Genomic DNA, 7,729 nt, shown 5'->3' on the forward strand with positions numbered 1-7,729 from the left:
AAACACTCATTTCCTTTGAAGCCTAGAATCAGGAATAGTGGTTCCTTAGCACCCTGTGCTGCCTATCCTTTCAGATTTTTGTGTCTGTCCCATTCTGCAAGGTTTCAGCTTCAGAAAGTGGAGTTGTGATTGCTCTACAGTAGGGGTCCCCAAACTTTTTAAACAGGGGGCCAGTTCACGATCCTTCAGACCGTTGGAGGGCTGGACTATAGTTGGCCACCGAGCAATAATAATTAATAATAATAATAACAACAGCAATAATAATAAAAAAGAGGGTTGGAAGAGGCCCTTTGGGCCATTGGCACCAAAAGCACAAGCAAAGCACCCCTGACAGATGGCCACCCAGCCTCAATGTTAATACTACTACTACTACTACTACTACTACTACTACTAATAATAATAATAATAATAATGAAGGTTGGAAGAGACCACTTGGGCCATTTAGTCCAACCTCCTTCTGACTTTGCGCACCAAAAGCACAAGCAAAGCACCCCTGACAGATGGCCACCCAGCCTCAATGTTAATACTACTACTACTACTAATAATAATAATAATAATAAAGAGGGTTGGAAGAGACCCCTTGGGCCATTTAGTCCAATCCCCTTCTGCCTTTGTGCACCAAAAGCACAAGCAAAGCACCCCTGACAGATGGCCACCCAGCCTCAATGCTAATGCTAATAATAATAATAATAATAATAATAATAATAATAATAATAATAATAATAATGGTTGTAAGAGAAGAAGAGACCCCTTGGGTCATTTATCCCAACCCCCTTCTGCCCTTGTGCCGTGGGGTCCAGATAAATGGCTTCGATGGGCCGCATCCGGCCCCCGGGCCTTAGTTTGGGGACCCCTGCTCTACAGCATTGCTTCTTAAATTGTCAGTTTCAACCACAAACGGGGTCTAGCTCAATACTGGGGTCACAAAAAATTTGGCAAGAGAAAAAGGTTTCTGAACACCACCCATTTACAGAAATCTATTGGCAACAACATGCTGTGCTTACAGTGGATTCTGCAGAAAATGCTTCTGCTGTACTACACAAAAAGGTAAATCAGCCAGTTTAGCAAGCCTTGCAAATGCTGATTTGTATTAGTAAATGTTTGATATTTATATCTGTTTGGTTTTATATATCTATATACCCACAATCACGCAAACATTTCTCGGGCCAAAAGGAGTCACAAATTGCTTCAAATGATAAAGAGGGTAAGAGTGGCTTTAATAGGAAGTTCTAGAAATGAATGCCAGATTTTTCTCACTCTACCTGAAACCAGGATGTTTATGTTAATAAAAGTGATTGTTGTGCCTGTTTTACATGCCTATATACTCAGGACCATGGAAATAGCCCCTGCTCTATACCATGAACTTGCTTCAGAAGAAAGAATGATTTTAATAAGAAGTTCCAGCAATGAATAACATTCTTCTCACACTACCTGACACCAGGATGTTTATGTTAACAAAATAACCTCTGCTAAAAATTCTGCATTTAAATTGACTCTCAACCTAGTTAAATCTATCCCATCCTGACTATATATCTTCTTAAATATATATATCATATATATATTTCATTCTATATATCATTCTAGATGAAGCCCCTGATGGTGCAGTAGGTTAAACCCTTGTGCCAGCAGGACTGATGACTTGAAGGTTAGGTTGCTGACCTGAAGGTTGCCGGTTCGAATCCAACCCAGGGAGAGCACGGATGAGCTCCATCTGCCAGCTCCAGCTCCATGCAATGTCCTTGCAGACGGCCAATTCTCTCACACCAGAAGTGACTTGCAGTTTCTCAAGTCACTCCTGACACGAAAACAAAAATAATTCTAGACTGTATTCAGTGCATCTGAGAAAGTAGACCACATGTCCATGAAAGTTCTGGGTATAATCAATATGCAGATAACACTATATTACTAGAAGAAAGCAACAACTATTTGGAATGGCTAATTAAGGAAATACAAAATCAATTTAATATTTAGGAATAAAAATGATAACTACTCATCGAAACACAGAGTTGGAAGAGACCACAAGTTCAACCTCCTGCAATGCAGACAGAATTGCAGTGACATTATTTGAAAGCTAATGAAGAAGATGTGTAACATAGTGATAAATTTCCCATACCTATGCTCAATCATAACTGACCTTCCTGGAGGCCAGAATTTGGAAGGTCAGCTATGAAGAGCCCAGACAAGATCCTGAAGTGTCATGATTTACCATTGAATACCAATGTCAGAATAATCAGATTTCTTTGTATGGTTGTGAATGGTGACAGGAAAAAAAGTTGACTGGAAGTAAATAATCTCATTTGAAGTGTGGTGCCATAGTTCAATAGGAACCAGGGACTACCAACAAAAGGGAGGGGAGGAGTCTAAAAGTAAATCCTGCATCACATTAGAGCAGGGGAATCAAACTCATTTTCACTTAGGGTCACATCAGCCTTATGTTTGCCTTCAAAGGGTCACGGAATCCATGGACGGAGAATCCATGGATACAGAAGGCTAACTTTTTTTTTTTTACATAGTGGCTGGTGCTCTTTAGTTTTTACCCAATTTGGGTACCCAGATATATATAGTATGACAACTCCTATCATTTTTATTATCAACCATGCAGGCTGGGGATAATGGGAATTGCAATCAAACAGCACTTGTGGATCCAATGTTGGGGTAATGTTAAAGGTCATTTTAAAGTCAGACATCAAATCCACAAGTCTTGCATCTAAAGTGAAAACCACTCTCCTGACACATTGCAGCCTTCCAGAGGTCACTGTATCCCAACTCCCATCAGCTCTAGTCATGATGGTGAGGAACACCGTTGTAGTCCAGCATCTGGAGGTCCACATAAAATGGCATGGTGGTCTTGGGTTTGACACATGTGAACTGGAGCATCTATCCACTTTAAATCTGCTTAAATTACTGCCTCTTGCAGAATTCTGGGGTTTGTAGTTTAGGGAGGAGTCATTAAACTTCAGATAGGGGGGTCCTGGGCCTTGCTATACTACAAACCCCAGAATTCTGCAGGAGGCAGCATGGCATTTAAAGTGATAACGCTTTCTGTAGAATTAATGCAATTTGACACCACTTTAACTGCCATGGTTCAATGCTATAGAATAATGGGAGTTGTAGTTTAATGACGCACCTGCACTTTGGCAGAAAAGTTCAAACATCATATAAACCTATAGCTCCCATAATTCCACAGTATTGGGATATGGCAGTTAAAGTAGTATCAAGCTGCCTTAATTCTATAGTTCAGATGCACCCTAGGACTTATTTCTGAATAAATATACAGAGGATCACCCCACATGAAAATTTTGAAAAACTTATTTTGTAAACCCCATTTTACAGTAGTCATTTCCTTTGTATACTTTGCAATTTAGGCTGCATCATTTGAGTTGTAAGTGTGTTTGTTCCTACTCCTATTTACATAAAATACATAAATATGTAAAACCCCAAACCTATGCAAAATAGGTGTTGTTATTATCACGTCAAAGTGAGCCCAGACAGCACACCTGGCTGGAAACACTTTCCTAGAGGAATATCAGCCAAAATGAAACATTCCTTTCATCAAACCAACAAAACAAAAGAAAATGGCATCACACTATTCCATAGAAGTGTAAGCAAAAAATAAAATAAAATAAAAACGTAAAAAGTGTGTGTGTGGGGGGGGGGGGGGAGAGAGAATCAAAGCATTACAATATTGGCATTATTTTTCTGGCCAGCAGTTTAAACATTTCTTTCTCAAATCAAAATTTCTGTCTTGACCTCTCTTAAAGCTATCAGAACAGGGATCATGGATTAAAACATATAGCAGGAAGGGAGATGTATTGTATACAGCGTTTCCTCACTACTTCGCGGTTCACTTTTCATGGATTTGCTATTTCATGGTTTTTCAATAAACTCTAAAAGAATATTATAAATCATAGAAATTTACAATTTATAGCCTAAGGAATGGAGGAAGGAAAAGCTGAAGGGAGAGAAAAGGAGCCCAAGCGGCTACGGGAGGAGAAGGAGGTGATTTATCAACACACGATTGGTTAATAAAGACTTAAAATAGTGCATAACTACTAAAATAATGTATAAATATTAAAATAAATATAGTGTCCCTACTTCAAGGATTTTCACTTATTGCGGGTGGTCCTGGAACGTAACCCCCCGTATAAGTGAGGGAACACTGTAATGCGAAGTCCTCATGACATATGATATTGTCATTCTGTTGGGAGACTCATCCAAAATAGATCACCCCCCAGATGTGAAAGGTGCATCTACACTGTAAAATTGATGCAGTTTGAAGCCATTTCAACTGCCACGTCTCAGTGCTATTGAATCCTGGGACTTGTAGTTTTACAATGTCATTGGCCCTCTCTGCCAAAGAGTGCTGGTGTAATGGTAGAGCAATTGAAGAATAACACAGAGTCTTCTGAAGTAGAGAAAAACAGGATTTTATTTACAGCTGGGCTCACGAGCAGGATCACTCCTTGTAGTTGAGGCCAGGGGCTCAGAGTCATTTCAGCACTCCTTTCTGCCTCAAAGGCTAAGCAGGCTCTTAGTTTACAGAGCATATCTCGCCCCAAGAGTAGCACAGGGCAATTTGGCATGTATAAGAAATGATGGATTACTTCTCGAGCCTCGAATTTGCAAGCTCGGCCTTTCAAAAATAACTGGAAGCACTTTTTCCTAGTGGCTCCCATAATTGTAATGGTGTGTTCTGTGACTGGGGCTCATTGGGTAATTACAATAAACTTTTCAGCTTCGGTGTCCATCAGAAAATCCACTGTTTGGGATCCTACTTCTACAAGTCTTGTATACTGACCACAAAGTTATGCAGTCCTTTGGTTCGTTATTTGGGCTTCCAGTTCACCCAAGGACAGTGCTGCCTTGGGATCGGGCGAAGACAAGCAGTATGCCAGATCACTGCTCGCACCTGCAGACAAGTTTGCGAATTCTTAGGAGCAGCAGGATTCTGCCGCATCTGGATTCCAAATTTTGCTATCATGGCACAACCCTTATATGAAATCACAAAGGCACACTAGGGTCTTCAACTGGATCAAATAAGGTTTGATTTCAGCACCAGCTTTGGGCCTGCCGGACGGGGAAAGCTCTTCACCCTCTACATAAGTGAGAAGCAAGGGATAGCGATAGGAGTGCTAACCCAAAAATTGGGATCATGTCTTGGCCAGTGGCCTATCTCTCCAAGCAACTGGGCGCCATGTCCAAGGAATGGCCCCCTTGTCTCAGAGCGGTGGCCGCAACGACGCTTCTGGCAGAAGAGGCTCATAAGCTAACAGTACATAAAATCATAGAGTTGGAAGATGGGCCATCTAGTCCAACCCCCTATCATGCAGGAAAAGCACAATAGAAGTATCTCTGATACACAGTCATTCAGCCTCTGCTTAAAAGCTTCCAAGGAAGGAGCTTCAATCACACTCTGAGGCAGAGAGTCCCACTTTTGAACAGCTCATATGGTCAGTGATGTTCTTCCTAATGTTCAGCTGGAATTTCCTTTCCTGTAATTTAAACCCATTGCTTCAAATCCTAGTTTCCAGGGCAACAGAAAGCAAGCGCGCTCCCTCTTCCTCATGACATCCTTTCACATATTTGTACATGGCTCTCATATCTCCTCTCAACCTTCTCTTCTGCAAGATAAACATACCCAGTTCTTTAAGACGCTCCTCATAGGGCATGGTCTCCAGACCTTTCATCATTTCAGTGTGGACGCCATCCAGCTTCCTGTGGCACTCCACTCATCACTTCTTTCCAGGATGAAGAGGAACTGTTGGTGAGCTTAACCAATTACAGATCCATCTAATAGTAATGTTGCCTAGCCCTATTGGACTAATGGATTATGGGCTGTTAGGATCACAACCTATTGGGGATTATGACCTGTTGGGATTATAATGTATAGGGTAGCAGAGTTTCAGGAGTGTTCCTTTAGTTTATTGGGTAATGGATGATCACTGGGCAAGTAAATATCTTGTTTCTAGTCGATGCTCTCAGCAGACAAAGATTCAAGTAGACTTCTTTGTATTTGGATATACAGGTACATTTCTTGTCAGGTTAAGGTTTAAAACATTTCAGTTTGTATCTTTAACTTGCAATCTTTATCACTCTCTTCAAAACTATAGTGCTCCGTAAAGCTCTCTTTTATAACAGTCTACTTCAAGCCTCAACTGACTTCTAACATTAGCTACGGTACTCTAACAGACTCAAGCCTCAACTGTCCTTCCTGTCAACCTTTTTTGAACTGCAATCTAAACAGTTACTGAACCAGTCACATGATCTGCAGCCCCTCCCATTGCCTCAAGTACACAGAGCTAAGAAAACTGCAAACCAAAGAAGACATGCACTTCAGGAAATAAACCGACACATTATAAACAGGCAAAACATTAGTTTGAGGCGGCTTGAGATGGTTGCTATCTCCAACAAGCCCACATCTGACTAGTTTGCTTGTAATGATCTCGTTATTATATATAATCAGTAGTAATTATATTTAATATATTAGTATTACTATATTACAATATTATCATTACTGTATATATTTTCTGCCAACCGAGCAATTCGAAAACATGCAAATGCGAATAGATCAATAGGTACTACTCCGGTGGGAAGGTAATGGCGCTCCATGCAGTCATGCCGACCACATGACCTAGGAGGTGTCTATGGACAACACCGGCTCTTCAGCTTAGAAATGGAGATGAGCACCAACCCCCAGAGGATGTTGCCCATGGGATGCCCGGATATTTTTATGTTTTTATCATCCTTGTGGGAGGCTTCTCTCATGTCCCCGCATGGGGAGCTAGAGCTGAAAGAGGGAGCTCATCTCTGCTCTTTCCCTGGCAACCTTCAGGTCAGCAACCCAACCTTCAAGTAATCAGTCATAGAATCATGGAATCATAGAATAGTAAAGTTGGAAGAGACCTCATGGGCCATCCAGTCCAACCCCTGCCAAGAAGCAGGAAATCGCATTCAAAGCACTCCCGACAGATAGCCATCCAACCTCTGTTTAAAAGCCTCCAAAGAAGGAGCCTCCACCACAGTCCGGGGGGGAGAGAGTTCCACTGCCGAACAGCTCTCACAGTGAGGAAGTTCTTCCTGATGTTCAGGTGGAATCTCCTTTCCTGTAGTTTGAAGCCATTGTTCCGTGTCCTAGTCTGCAGGGCAGCAGAAAACAAGCTTGCTCCCTCCTCCCTCTGACTTCCCCTCACATGTTTGTACATGGCTATCATGTCTCCTCTTAGCCTTCTCTTCTAAAGGCTAAACATGCCCAGTTCTTTAAGCCGCTCCTCATAGGGCTTGTTCTCCAGACCTTTTATCATTTTAGTTGCCCTCTTCTGGACGCTTTCCAGTTTGTCAACATGTCTCTTCAACTGCGGTGCCCAGAATTGGACACAGTATTCCAGGTGTGGTCTGACCAAGGCAGAATAGAGGGGGAGCAGGACTTCCCTGGATCTAGACGCTATTCCCCTATTGATGCAGGCCAGAATCCCGTTGGCTTTCTTAGCAGCCGCATCACATTGCTGGCTCATGTTTGACTTGTTGTCCACAAGGACTCCAAGATCTTTTTCACATGTACTGCTGTCTAGCCAGGTGTCCCCCATTCTGTATCTTTGCATTCAATTTTTTCTGCCGAAGTGAAGTATCTTGTATTTGTCCCTGTTGAACTTCATTTTGTTAGTTTCTGCCCATCTCTCTAGTCTGTCAAGATCGTTTTGAATTCTGCTCCTGTCTTCTGGAGTGTTGGCCA

This window comes from Anolis carolinensis, unplaced genomic scaffold, assembly GCF_035594765.1.
Source record: "Anolis carolinensis isolate JA03-04 unplaced genomic scaffold, rAnoCar3.1.pri scaffold_20, whole genome shotgun sequence".
Lineage (NCBI taxonomy): Eukaryota > Metazoa > Chordata > Lepidosauria > Squamata > Dactyloidae > Anolis > Anolis carolinensis.